We start from the raw sequence: 16,274 nt of genomic DNA on the forward strand, positions 1-16,274 counted from the left end.
GCGTCGGATGGGCAATGGGCATACAAGGCGCTGTGCAGACGACGCGACGGGGCGGGGCGGGCCGGTCAACTTCGCTGCGTACGCCCGTCGATGTCTGCGGCTGCCCGCGCCGCGTACACAAAGCACACGCCGTCTGCGTAATGTAAACTGGTTTGTGTGATCCACGGCGGGCATCCGCGGACATGCGCCGCCAGTGCCCACCGGGTACCTGCGGCGCGGTCTTTTTGCCCACCATGTGCGTTGGAAATATTATAGGATTCCCTTTGTGCCATCGTTCGCGGCGAAACTGACCGGCCCGCCCCGCCCCTTCGTCTGCAAAGCGCCTAAAAAGTCGGTCCTACGCCTGATCTCTCGCCAGTCGTGTCGGTCGTCCGTCCCACTGGGATGAGAGTAAAGGGAGTGAGAGTGCTCGGGTGTTCTGCGCACACACTTGGGCACTATAAAATAACACTATATACCTGCCTGGTTACAATGAAACCGGCCATCACCGAAACCGGCGTGGGAGTTATTTTATTATACCCCACAGTAGGCCATAGCAACAGGATCTTACAGAGTTTGGGGTTTTCAATCCCATCTCCACATCGGCGCCAAAATTCCTCCTCGAACCGGATTAAGTCATAAAATGTTTGTTTTTTAGTTGTTATTTATTGTCCTCGAATTCCTCGGAGTGTTCTCGTGGGCGGGAACCAGTCGCCTTATCTATTCAATCTCTTTTAGTATCCTTGATATTATTTTTAGTTGAGGAATGTCTATTTACAAGTTTAATCGTTTTGAGCTTCGCGTAACTTGGTAATTTTTTTGTTGCCTTCCAAAAAAGGAGTAGTTGAGTCTCATCATCATCAGAGTTTCGTCCCAATGAGACGAATGGTTCGAACATTGGGACGAACATTTATGGGACGAAAGACACCTTTACTCCAAAGTGGAGGTTCCTAAATACCGCGACTAGCAGTAAATTTTATTAGAACCCACGTGGCGTCACGTTATGTATGCTGTAGACTTCAAAAGTATGAGGATTGATAAGCAAAATTACTGAATTTTGGACGAAAAAGGAATCTGAGGATATATAGTATTTAGATGAAATAAAGTAATAATTCTTTTTCTGACTGGTAATTTTAAGAATATTACTGTTTTTAGTTTGAAAACGGGTTTGCTTAAAATTGATAGGTAATAATTAGATGTTGCCTCATTTGATAAAAATGAATAGTTTACATGTCTTTTTGGTTGACAACCTAATCTACTGTTGACCATAATTACAAAAGGAAAAAAAATAATGACAAAAAATACTACACGTGCTGTAAGCCGATGGATCGAGGGAGTTAACATAGTTAGGATTCCTTACTCGAAGGGAATAGTAGAAAAGGAGATATTATATACGGATAGACGGCAAAATATTTATTCCAATAAATATTCCGCCGTCTATCCGTCCGTCGTCACTCACCAGACTGTATTTCATTAAGAACTGTGATACCAAAATTGATATTATACCCGTATACGTAAATAACGCCTCCGTGGTCTAGTGGTATAGAGCGCGGCTCTTGACTCGGAGGTCGTGGGTTCGATTCCCGCGTTGGAAACATGTTATTTACAAGTTTGGTTAGGACAATGCAGGCTGATCACCTGATTGTCTGACAAGTAAGATGATCCATGCGTCGGATGGGCATGTAAAAAGTCGGTCCTGCGCCTGATCTCTCGCCGGTCGTGTCGGTCTTCCGTCCCGTGGGTTATTAGAGTAAAGGAATAGAGAGTGCTCTTGTGTACTGCGCACACACTTGGGCACTATAAAATTACTCCTGCGTAGCTGGCCTGGTTTCAATGAAACCGGCCACCGTCACCGAAACCGGTGTGGGAGCTATTATTATACGTAAATAGATAATATTTAATTGGGGGCTCCCATACAACAAACGATTTTTTTTTAATTTTTTTAATTTATTACGGCAACTGGTAGGCACTTCAAATATTCACAAAGTCGAAGCCAATGTAAAGGTACGCCGTAGACCTTTACTGCAGTGACAGTGATCCGACTCGCACTTGACAGGTTTTATTTGTAAACATACTTTCACATAAACATACTAATCGTGCCGTTGGATAAAGGGTTTGAGCTTTTTATAAACATGATAGTAATATTATGACGTCATTTGAAAGTCCAAAGTGTTTATCAACAATGTAATTTACGTTGATAGAAATATTTTTAGTTTTTACTTTTAATTTTTATTAGACATATCAGAACATGTTATAGATTTTCTTATTATTGATTACGAATTACGATTAACTTTGAACTAACTCGTTCGAAACTTTTTAAGCACTCTATTTTTGTCGTAGTAGTTTTTCTGTAGTCGATATATTCAGATTCAGACTTGGGCGAAAGAAAAGTATTTATCTTAATGTTATAGTAAACTAGCGTATCGATAGTCTATAGTTTTGCTTTCAGCCTTTCATACTAATATGAACCTCTCCAGTGAATAAATAAAAATATCGTCGTCGATAACAAATTAAAAAAAATCGTTTGTCTTCTACCGCACGTTAAATGCTTTCCTCAAAGCTAAAAAAAAAGTTCGTTATAGCTAACATCGCATAATGTTATATTTCCGAGAATATCAACAAATAAACATATTTATATCACATCGTTATAAAAAATATATTGCCAATAGACATTGTTGGTGGCGCCACTTGCATCTTAAAATAATAGTCTGCTATTTAACATAATATATTATGTGACGTCTGTATAAGTAAGGTCGAACTCATCATTTATCATAGTACGTCCTTATTAGTATGAGTATTAATAATGTTTATGAGTCTTAATCCGGGATTTGGATTTTATATCCGCCATGTAAGGAAAGACTTTGTTGACAATATGTAAAAAAAGTTTTTTTTTCAGACTGTATGTTAAATGAATTGTAGTTTAAATATTGTCATGTCTTTCGTTAAGACACAAGTGTTTTTTTTTTATTAAATAAGGGGGCAAACGAGCAAACGGGTCACCTGATGGTAAGAAACTGCCGTCGCCCATGGACACTCGCAACATCAGAAGAGCTGCAGGTGCGTTGCCGGCCTTTTAAGAGGGAATACACTCTTTTCTTGAAGGTTTGCAGGTCGTATAGGTCCGGAAATACTGCTGGTGACAGTTCGTACCAGAGTTTTACAGTGCGCGGCAGAAAGTTACGCAAATACGCACTGTGGAAGACTGCCACGACCCTAACTCGAATACATACTTTAACCTAGATCTCAAAATCTGTAAGGTCTAGAAAACTGATTTTTTGACACAAGTAACTTCAGTTCATGAAGAAAATGCTCAAGACGAAAACGCGACTACTGAAAAAATGCTCGATAATTTCTTTTTTACAAAAAAAATGTTTTAGACACATTTTTGCTTGGATCTTCGAAGTTTGCTGTCTTTCCTTTAATATTTTTTAATATCTAAAAAGGTATTGATAAAACCTAAATTTGCTCAAAACATTTTTTTCATAATCATTATAGTTCGTCTTTTATTCAAGTAAAACTAACTCGGCGATGATTCTGCGCCGTCCTTTTTCACCTGGCATATGAAAGACGGGCGTGAGTGTGAAGAGAGAAGGACGATGTTTGATTTTTAGAGGCAGGAAAGCTCGGATGGTATGTTTTTTGCGTGCGACGATGGCGAAAAGTTACAGGTGGTAATGCTTCGTAATTATTGTGAAAGAGAAGAAAATATATTTTGGTCAATTAGAAATAACCTAGATTAGCACAACATACAACGAATTCCAATTTGTTTGTTTCATGATACAATTTTATAGATTTGATGTGATATAAATGAACTTACATATTTACGTTATATACTTTAGATCATAGTTTCTCAACTTTATTTTGCTCACCGCCCACTTTGCGAATATGTTTTTTTCTAGAGCCCCCCATCTTTATTTTACTTACCATCTGTTGCGAATTTAAAACAGCTATTGTCACGATTATATTTAAACGTAAGATACCTATTATATTATGGTCGTAAGATAGGAATATTACCCCTATCCTATTTCCGACTTGAAGATGAAGAATGAAAGAAGAATGTTTCAATGGGAGTAATTAAAACGCATGCTTAGTTATATTGAGCAATATTTTGCATAATATATAATACGGGCACACGTGATAAAAATGATTACAATACTTACCTAAAATAACAAAAATTATACGATATTAATTTTTAATTTACTTTAGTACGTGATTTAACAGTGTTGCCAGACGGCCAACTCGGTTTCTCCCCAAGTGTTCCCCGAAATCCCCCCAAAATTCGGGATTTCAAGAAAAATCCCCCCACAAATTATAAAAGAAATTTTTTGTTCATTATGAATGGGAATTTCACAAATGGATACGATGAATGTACACTATTTCGGCAATAGCGTCCAATCTTTACAGAATCAGCATCTTCGCGAGCTCCTTGATCATTTTTATGGTTCCGTAAGTCGTAACCTAAGGGTAATAACGGGACCATAGTACTTAGATTTCGCCGTCTGTTCCCAGATTTTTTCCTCCAACAATCCCCCCAAAAAATTGTTCCCCCCAATTTTCCCCCCATCACCTAAAAACCCCCAAATTTGGGGGGATTCTTCCCAATCTGGCATCACTGCGTGATTAGCGTGTATTTTTTGCCGTATTATTATATTTTTTAATCTACCCACGCCCCAACTGCGCCATCTCAATGCCCCCTAATTTTCTCTGGGTCTTCTACTGCCCCCCCGAAAGTCTCAAACGCCCACAAGGGGGCGTTATCGCCCACGTTGAGAACCTATGCTTTAGATAAACATTAGATTTTTTTTAATAATCTCCAGGCTTTTAAATACAGTACGGATAATGATATGATTATATAAATTGTGTTTTTCTTATTTCGTACCTTTATTTATTTTACCTTATAAACATAATATCAGTTTATAATAAAGTGATTTAATGATTGTGACAGGTGCCACGTTTTGTTAGAAACAAAGAAAAAAATAAAATTAATTATCCTGCCGTTTGGCTACTGAATAAAAAAATACACATTAAACTTGTTATTGCAAAGTATATAAATTCATTATTACTTGAGAAGTGATTAAATATATCTTGTTGCGTAATAAACGATTATTGTTTTCAACGTCCGAAATATATTATACTAGATGATGCCCGCAACTCCGTTGCGCCAAAACTCGTTTATCGCGTGGGAACCGTACATTTTTTCGGAACAAAAAGTATCCTATGTCCTTTCCCGGGACTCAAAGTATCTCCATGCCAAATTTCAGCAAAATCGGTTCAGCGGTTTGGGCGTGAAGAGGTAACAGACAGACAGACACAGACAGACACACTTTCGCATTTATAATATTAGTATGGAAGTATGGATTTCTTATATTTTAAATTCAAGAAGCCGAAATGATCAGAAGGAAATGTATTTCTTTTTGATCTTGCGTCTTTTTCCCTTTTGTTGTTTACATCTTTGACTGGGATGTATATAATGACTGTTTTTCCTATTCAATGTTGCCGTAAAGACAGGCCACAAAGGTTTTGTGGCCTGTCTTTACGGCAACAGAAAAGTAAAGAATGAATAATCCATACTTACATTAAAAATGCGAAAGTGCGAAATCTCTGTCTGTCTGTCTATCTCACTTTTACGTTAAAACTACAGAACCGATTGTACACAGCCTACGTCCTTTCTCAGGTTCTAGACTATATGTGTACAATTTGGTTCAGTAGTTTTGGCGTGAACCCCTTATAACCCTATAAGGGGAGGTAATGGGTTGTCATAGTTTATATACGAACTAGCTTTTGGCCGCGGCTTCGCTCGCGTTAAGAAGTATATACGAACTTTCATCCCCTATTTGAACCCCTTGGGGTTGGAATTTATCAAAATCCTTTCTTAGCGGATGCCTACGTCATAACATCTACCTGCATGCTAAATTTCAGCCCGATCCGTCCAGTGGTTTGGACTGTGCGTTGATAGATCACTATGTCAATCAGTCAGTCCCTTGAGTTTTATATATATAGATTATATTTTTTGGAATGAGCTTTGAAATTTGGTTAAATGTTGTTCACTGAATCCACTTAGAATTTTTGGGGCCTCTACGAAACAGGCAACAATCTTTTTACAACGCAAAATATCCACAACCTAACAATTACCTCCGCTCATTTGGAAGTTGGAAAAAAAATTAACTAAACATATTTGATTTAAACATAATATTGCTTTAGCTTTACCGCGCATTATCAACAGATGCTTAAAATTGTGAGACAGTTGTTTTTATCTCTATGTTTATATGATAGATATACTTCCGTTTTGGTGTGGAATGTGGCTGGCGCGGCATCGTCGCCAAGTCTCGATAAAGTCCGGTTGGCTGGATTTTAGTCTCCTTTTCGCATACTTGATTTTTTGCATTGTCTTATCTGTGAACAGATGTTTATCTGGTTTATGTTTATGAATTCAGAATCCGTTTTATTTGAATCTATTAAACTTGAATCTGGCAATATGCTGCCGTGATCTTGATCTAAGCTCTTGAGTTTTCTATTGCAGGTAGGTGACTCGTGCATTGTCACACAAAAAAGTAATGATTTTATATTTGGTTAGGACAATGTGGGAAGTTAATTGCCAGTCAAAAATGATGAACAATGATTTTTACAACGTATAAGAATTCAGGCGCCTGATCTCTCGCTAGTCCTTACAGAAATTGGCTACGCAATTTCGATTGTTTAAACAACTGTAAAAGCATAAGCCAACACATCAATTTGATTGGTCATCATCATCATAACCTTATGGTTAAAATATATTTTTGATGATTATTTCGCTGTTTGTGAACCGATTTTCAAAAATCCTTGTGTTGTTGTATAGGATAAAATCTTAATTTTGTATAACAATTACGAAAGTGATGAGCTGATGATGGGATCTATGAGCAATCGAGGGAAATCCTTGAAATTTATCAAAACACTCATAGCGGTTAAAATTTTGTTTCTAGTAAGTTATATTAAGTATTAAGTATACATGTGTTACTAATAAGAGAAATTTCATACAAAATTGTGGTGTGGTGGTGTCTCTTGGTCCAAAGGCACTGAACAGAATTACTGAACCTTTAAAGATAGAAGTTTGGAAATTGCAGCATCGCTTAGATAACTGCAAGCATTACCTTTGCCTTCCCGATTGCCTTGCCTATCCGATAAGCAAACACAATTTCATATAAACCGAAGATATGCCATAGACATAAAGCTCATGCTTATGCCTATCTGATATATAAAATAAAATATACAGGATATAAAGATAAACAGTATAATAAAGATCGTGTGACATTTTTCTATGCCTTATACCTCAGACCTTATACCAAAACGGCCTGGTATTTACAATTACCTATTTCTATTTCATTATATGCCAAATACGAATGTGTCATACTTTTTTGTTACTATTGTACGCGATAGTATGTTACCTTGAGGATTCCTTTAGCGTCATGTACTAGTTTTTGTCGGCTGTACATCACTTGGTACAATGATGTAACAAAGTGTTTAAAGTGGATACGAGTTTTTGGAATGGTGAGTTTTTTTTAATCAAATGGTAACCTTTTTTTTCTTGAGTTTTTGTACGTTTTTTTTAATCAAATGGTAACCTTTTTTTTCATGAGTTTTTGTACGCTTATACGATTTATACGTGGGAGAGCCATGCTTCGGCACGAATGGGCCGGCTCGACCGGAGAAATAACAGGTTCTCACAGAAAACCGGCGTGAAACAGCGCTTGCGCTGTGTTTTGCCGAGTGAGTGAGTTTACCGGAGGCCCAATCCCCTACCCTATTCTCTTCCCTACCCTCCCCTATTACCCTATTCCCTCTTAAAAGGCCTGCAGCTCTTCTGATGCTGCGAGTGTCCATGGGCGACGGAAGTTGCTTTCCATCAGGTGACCCGTTTGCTCGTTTGCCCCCTTATTTCATAAAAAAAGAAGAATTGCTAAATAAGACCATTTTAGCCCCACTGGTGTTTCTTTGGCGGCGCACGCCGCCGCGGCGGCCGCATAGTATGCTTAATTGCCTAGCCGCGTAATTTACGTAGTGTCCATGATTCATTTATTTAAAGGGAAATTCGGCCAAAATTAAGTACCTTATTTTATTACATAATTATAATGAGAATCGAGTACAAAGTACTCTCCTTAAGTATTGCACATGTTTCACCAGTCATGTTGTATAAGAGTCTAAATTTTAAATAGTTGTTTAAAGATCAAAATTAAAAACAACCAGTTAATACGACACAGTTTTTTTACCTGATTGACAAGTGAGTAGTCTAAATACGCATATTATGTTGTTTTTCTTGTTTCTATGTATGGTAACAAATTTGTAGCACATGTCGATCACTATCACCATGATAATAAGATCCAAAATATAAACTGACAGAATTACTATTTGTACCGTCAGAGAAATAAATTCATATGCGGATAACAAACCTACTTCATTTGGTCGCGTCATTTTAAGTCAAACGTTAGACGAGATCCGTCAGTTTTGTTTGACATAACGCTACCAAATAGCAGACCCACCATCGGCCTATTATTCAGTTTCCTGACAGTACATACATCTAAATAACATAAAATATTTAAAGGGATTTTAATGACAGAAATAAATTACCCATTTTATTGATCGTCATAAGTTTTTTTATTGAGTACCGTAAAGGCATAAAATTAATATAAAATATGTATAATATAGTTAAAGGGTCACGCAAAAAACAAGTTAAAATAATATGTGAGAACTTCATACCTATTTTAAATAAAATGTGCTCATGAAATAACAAAGTCTAATGCTATGGGTATAAAAAATATTATGTTTGTGAAATTTTTAAATCTTATAACATTTGTTTTTACTGTAATTAACTTCAGCTAATTTAACTTTAGTTTAACCTTAATATACTTCAAACATAGCCCAAACTAAATGTCGTCAATCGTAATAAACCAAAAGGCTGTCATACTGATCAAAGGTGCGGTTATGTACGGTGCCTTGCTATGAGTAGTAGTGATTTATAAAAATCAAACAGAAAATTACAATTAAAAAGTTACTTTTTTAATAACTTATAATATTGTACTTACTAAAGTCTCACGAGAACCAAATTCGTAGCGCAGTACAAAAGAGTTCAACGACATTTGCAATTTTGTGCATAAAAATGTATAAAGATTTTATACTTTTGGTCTAATTTTTATTAATTTATATATTCTGTCTATTGTCACTGCTCAATTTTAAAGCAAATATTATATCTTCATATGCTAGTACGGTTCAAATTTTGTTTTCAGTTATCACGATAGGTCGATCTCGTTAAATAATCTTGCTTTCGTTATAGGGCCTTACTCCCGAAACTGATATCGATTTCGATTTTCGATTTCAACGGTTTTTGACACTTTAGACATCCTAAATAGCCCTATTTTAGATGTCTAAAGCATGTCTAAGTGTCAAAAACCACTGAAATCAAGAAATCGAAACCGATATCAGTTTCGGGAGTAAGGCACATAGTTTCTATTCAGTCTCGATACCATAGATTATTCTTCTACATAATAGTAATGAATAATTATGTAGGCGAAATTGTGTCTGTCTGTCTGTTACTCTTCACGCTAAATCGCCATACCTATAAAGGTGTGGGCATAGTTTGAATCCCGAGAAAGGACATAAGATACTTTTTACGTCCATATAGTATGTCACACCTAAAGGAGGGGGGAGGGGGTCAACGAAGTGTGACATGGTGTGACAAGGAGGGGGGAAAGTCCTTAGTTTTGTGACATCACATTTTAATTTTAATAAATTGAATAGCGACATTCATCATATTGAGTTGGTTTTAATTTTTAGATGTAAAATTATAAATTTGTGACGTCACATTAGGGGGGTCTCACAAATGTGACTACCTGTGATAAGGGGGGAGGGGGATCTTAAAATCGTGTGACGTACTTTATGGATGGTCCCTTTTTATCCAGGTTATTTACCCTGAATAAAAAGGGACCATTCGGTTACATATACGGTTCCTGCACGATAAAAAATAAAAGCGTCATCTAAATGTTTATAATTCACTGACAACAAATTTAAAGTTGTACGATAATAAGTGTTAATGTGTGACGAATAATAATTGTGATTCATCATACTACTGAAAAATATTTAAGAAATCAATAAATATAGTTTATTTAATCACCTGTGTCACCGAATGTACATGAGTAACTCGCTAATTATACTTAATACATAAAGGATTCGAATTACAATCAGTATCACGTGTGAAATCATAATATGACGTAAGGGTTAAATATATTTCTGACAAATTCTGATGATCCTGTTACTATGAAAGTTTGAGAATAGATAGGGCTGATGAGTCATTGCAAAGTCAACGTAAACAGTAGTCCATACCAATTCCATACTAATCTTATATATAAAATTATCGTGTCACAAATCACAATGTTCTAAGTTACCGTACTCCTCCGAAACGGCTTTACTGATTTTTACCAAATTTTTTATGCATATTCAGTAGGTCTGAGAATCGGCTACTGGCTAATTTTTATTTTATTCATATTGATACGTGCATTTGTTGAATAAAAATAACTATAAATTATTACAACTCTACATTGAAGGCGACATATATATACATATATATATATATATATATATATATATATATATATATATATATATATATATATATATATATATATATATATATATATATATATATAGTGAATATTTCAATTGTAAATAATATGCTAATTTTACACTCAATTCTTCAGACAAAAATGTATTTACAAAAAGATAGAGTGTTACTGTACTTATACCAAAGACAAGGTCTTATCAATGACCGTCACCTCTGGATCATTGTCGTACAGGTCAATGCAGTGCTATCATATTATTATCACTATGTTTCCCTAAACATATATAGTCCAAACCACGACACGAGACAAAAATAAATTAATTTAAAAAAGATACAACCGACTAAAATAATTGAGAATTATAATTCCGTATCTCAAAAACTTCTGCACCGATTTTGATTAATTTTACACTATTCCTTAAGTTGAACAATATCTAGTTTATCAAAAAAATAATTACTTAAATCGGACTTGTAATTCCAGAGATATGCGAACACGAACATAAAACATATTTACTTTTGAAATTCGTCATATTTGCTCAGATACTGATATAGGCTAACATACACGAATACTGGGCACATCTAAGAATATTAGTATTATATACGCGTCGAATTGATAAACTCCTTTTTTTGAAGTAGGTTAAAGAAATTAAACTAGATCACGCCCGCAATTTCGTTGCTACTAGCTATTAGCACATTACAGCTACGAATAATAAAAACTAACATACAGTAAATAGTCCGACCAAAGTTCGACATGTTGTACAATTTATCATGTCGAACAAAACTTCTTGTTTACTGTCTATACTGGTGCTACTTCTAGAGTGAAGTAGTACCAGTATATAATAATCGACCAAGTGCGAGTTGGACTCGCACACGAAGGGTTCCGTACCGTTATAGAGCAAAAATAGGCCAAATGGTGTTTTTTGTATGGCAGCCCCCACAGAATATCATGTGCCTACCTGTTGCTATATATTACTGATGTAGAGCAAAAAAAGCCGAAAAAATCACGTTTGTTGTATGGGAGCCACCCTTAAGAGCGTTTACGTCGTACGCATAAATTCAAGTTTCTTGTAATTCAGTGCACTTTTATTCACACAGAAGCAAGTGCGACTGTGTGCGTGAGTTGGTTCATTATAGTCAAATCAAAAGATTTTGATCCGTGCGGAATGCGGATGCAATGTCGATGCGAGTCGATTTATTATTATTGATTATGATTTACTATTACATTTTAGCATACTATTACTACCATAGACTTAATAGGTATATACTGTCGTATAGACCACCTGATAACCCGAAAATGCGTGACCATTTTCGATCTGTCAATGTGTGCGTGTGCTAGTGATGTATATTTTACTATCGATAGTATAGTATTTTGCTATCGATAGTATAGTCCGTTCGAGTTATTTTACCTGAGTTTCTATAAGAAATAAATAATATGCAACTTTGACAGTTTTTATATTTCAAATTAGGTATTATAAATTTTAATTGGCAAAAAAAGGTGACGATTGAAAAGTAGATACACATTTTCGTTTGGAATTATTTTTCAATCGTCGGATATGTTATGACATGAGGTTCTTATAGGGGTAAATAATATACACATAACACATTATAAAGTTACTTATTTATTACTCAGGTAAAATCTATCTGGTAAATCAGCCCTTACATTGAAAGTAAACAACACACATAGTATACTTATTATATTTTATTCTTAAATTAAATACATATCATAAAATATCATAATATTTTTTTTACAATTACTTTAACCGACTTCCAAAAACGAGGAGGTTAGACGTTCGGCTGTGGATATATTTTTTATGTATGTTCAACGATGACTCCGCCGTTTGTGATCCGATTTTCAAATTTTTTCTTTTGTTGCACATTGTATTGTTCCGAGTAGGTACCATGTTCACAAAAGTGGTGGTCTGGTGATGGAAACCATGAGAAATCGAGGTGACTCCTTGATATTCAAATAGGAACATATGGTTATTTTGAATTTATATGATGTATTTTGACAACATTTTTTTGTAAACATTTTTTTAAGCTTTTTGCATTAAATATCAATATAATTAATAACAAGGTTTTAAAATACATAAAAAAAATCAATAATTATTTTTTTCTGAAATACTCAATTACGGGACCAGACTGATGTGTCGTGAAGCATTCATAAATAGCTAGCGACAGCCAGACTTTTGTCATTTAATAAAAGCTGAAAGTTTGCCTGTTTCTGACCACTACAGAGGTAAGAATGACCAGCAACTATGGAGTTTCGGTCGCGACTCGCGGTTACTTAAGGAGGTATCCAGTTCTGAAGGTCTACCTGACCTTCGAGAAAGAGTAAAGCTCAATATCATAGTTTGTATTCTTCGCAGTTAGTTGAGAAATCTCGTCTTCCAGAGCTGGACATCTTTGACAGTTGTTTCCCACTGCCAGACACCCTCATGACTCAAAGTCTAATACTTTAAGAAGGTTTAAGGGTGCCTGGCAGTGGGAAACAACTGTTAATTATTATTTTTAACAAAAAATTAAAACCGACTTCCAAAGTAAAAACAATAATAACATCCATATTATATGAACTAAAAAGTATAAAATAGTTTTTCCTATCTAATAGTGCCTTTTTCCAGATTCGGCTAAAAATCAACTATTTCTGTACTCAATCTTCATTTTGAAGTCGGCATTCATCAGCATCATCATTACTACGACAGCGTAGTAATGATGATGCTGATGATGAATGTAATTTGCATAGTAGCATATGCTTTCAGTTCTTAAAACAACGCCTAAACCCCCAAACTTGTATCTATAAGGGATCCGGAGTTCTCTTTGTATCCTCGGAACCATAGTATACCTCGGTGCAAAATCTTGCGTTTTAGTAGCATATGCTTAGGATGCTTCTTATAAAACCAAAATCACTGTATGTTTTCATATACATTTCGAGGAGTTCCCTTGATTACTCATGGTTTCCATCATCAGGTCACCACTTTTGTGAAAACGGAACCAAATTGGAGTGAAACCTCATACAACAAAACAAAAATTTCAAAAATCGGTTCACAAACGGCGGAGTAATCGTTGAACATACACAAATAAAAATTAAAAAAATATATATATCCACACCCGAACATATAACATCCTCCTTGGAAGTCGGTTAAAAATGTCCGACACTGAAAGAAGTGATTGCTACACTTACTGTAAATAATATAAGCTATGAAATTCAGCTTTACTCTTCCTCGAAGGTCAGGTAGACCATCAGAACTGGATACCTCCTTAAGTAATCGCGGCCAAAACTCCATAGTTGTTGGTCGTTCTTTTCTCTGTAGAGGTCACAAACAGGCAAACTTTCAGGTTTTCTTATAGCTTTCAGCTTTGCAGATAGATATGATTTAGGCATGAAACTAGCACATATTATTCTATTAACTGTACTAAACTTCGGAAGTCGGTCAAAATACTGCTATTCAAATACGAAAGGTACCTTTTCTGCGTGTTGGTTTTCACATTCATCTTTTTCCGTTATTGTTTCTTCAGTTGATTTACTTTTATATTGCCTGAAATACAAACAGAAAGCACACAAAACATGTTATTTGTAAGACTAAGTAAGTAATTAAATGAAAAAATAAGTTGAAGTAAGGATAACAGTGATAATTATAGCAACATTTTGGCCTCTCTTGCCTTTTCCAAACTTTCCAAATTTTCTACATTTTTGCGTTTTCTTTTCTTTGCTAAAAACATCTTCATTTTGTTTCCCATTAGTTCTGTAATGTAATGTATTTTAATAGTAAAATTATTTTCCGCCATAAAAAATACATACATAAAATATAATATATTACTTACCAACAAAATAAAATATTTTTCTTACCAAAGAACCAAGATTTTTCGATCGCGCTATAAATGTTCACCAGTCTGGTATGCGCGACAAGGGTCAACAAAGGTCATGCGCAGCACGGAGCGATACGTCCTTCCTTCAGCAAGCCTCGCGGCGGACTAATTTGAATTGCTTTGCGCGCAGCGATTTATAGTAGTTTTAAAATATTTATAGAAAAAAAATGACAAAATATTTGTTGATTTTTAAAATGTATGTTTTTAATTAAAGTGTTCTTCTATCATATGAAGCTATTATTATATTGAAATAAGTAAGCTCAATAGGTAAAAATAAGGTTTTAAATTCTTGATATTTCTCATTCTTTGAATTGAAATTTCTTATAGTAATATAACAAAATGAAAAAATTTTTTCTCCTAACTGTTTGCTTAAAGATCTTGTCAATAGGTTATTATTTTTTTCTTATTAGATCTGTCGCTGGTTTCGTAAATTAAAAGCTTCGAAACTGATACTAAAACGGAATTTAAGAAAACCTCTGTTAAGGTATCGAGATTTAATGTACAAATACTCTAAAAATCGTATTTTTTTCTCTACTTACTGTAAGGACAGTGAAATTTCCTATAAAAATAAGTAATCAACATTTTTATAAAGATAAGTGGTTGACGACTTATTCAAGTTTTAAAAGTACAGTTTTAAGCCAAATTGAGCGTGAACGGCGTAAACGCTCTTAAATATAATTTTATTTTGTTTTCTGTATTTGTTGTTATAGCGGCAACCGAAATACACAATCTGTGAAAATTTCAGAAGTCTAACTATAGCGGTTCTTGAGTTACAGCTTGGAGACACACAGACGGATGGACGGATGGACGGATGGACGGATGGACGGATGGACGGATGGACGGATGGACGGATGGACGGACGGACGGACAGACGGACAGATATCGAAGTCTTAGTAATAGGGTCCCGTTTTTACCCTTTGGGTACGGAACCCTAAAAATGGATTTCCAATTGTGTTAATAACGCTATAACTCGATAACGGCTAAACCGTTTCTGCTAATTTTAGTCTTAAAAATATAATCCTTGAAGTCCAGGGAAGGTTTTAAAGTGACACGAAGTTCACCGGGACAGCTAGTACACTACATTGAACAACGCCCGCAATTCCGTTGCGCCAAAATTAGTTGTAGCTTCAAGGTTTAGGTCCGTGGTAAAGATACTCTACTATACGTGGGAGAGCCATGCTTCGGCACTAATGGGCCGGCTCGACCGGAGAAATACCACGTTCTCACAGAAAACCGGCGTGAAACAGCGCTTGCGCTGTGTTTCGCCGAGTAAGTGAGTTTACCGGAGGCCCAATCCCCTACCCTATTCCCTTCCCTGTCCTCCCCTATTCCCTTCCCTTCCCTCCTCTATTACCCTATTCCCTCTTAAAAGGCCGGCAACGCACTTGCAGCTCTTCTGATGCTGCGAGTGTCCATGGGCGACGGATGTTGCTTTCCATCAGGTGACCCGTTTGCTCGTTTGCCCCCTTATTTCATAAAAAAAAAAGATAGACGTGTAATCCAGAACCTACCTGTGCTACGTGAACTGATGCTAAGTTACTTGACCTTTTAACCTTTTATGGTCTATAATATATTAAACATAATATCATAATATATCATTTGCAACTGTGTAAATCTCGTGGGATGTAAAAGGTCTTCCATTGTCCATACATCATCAATTATATTATTGTTTATGCATATTGAACAATTGAATATAATTGAAGATTTGTGTTGGGATGATGTTTACGTTAAAAATTCGACAACATGTGGCCCAGCCCAGGCACGGAAAATCTTTCATGACAATGTCAAACCTAAAATGTCAAAATAGCATCTAAATAAGTAGATAAGAGTTTGATCATTTGAAAATTGA

The sequence above is a fragment of the Aricia agestis genome, chromosome 16 (genome assembly GCF_905147365.1).
Source record: "Aricia agestis chromosome 16, ilAriAges1.1, whole genome shotgun sequence".
NCBI lineage: Eukaryota > Metazoa > Arthropoda > Insecta > Lepidoptera > Lycaenidae > Aricia > Aricia agestis.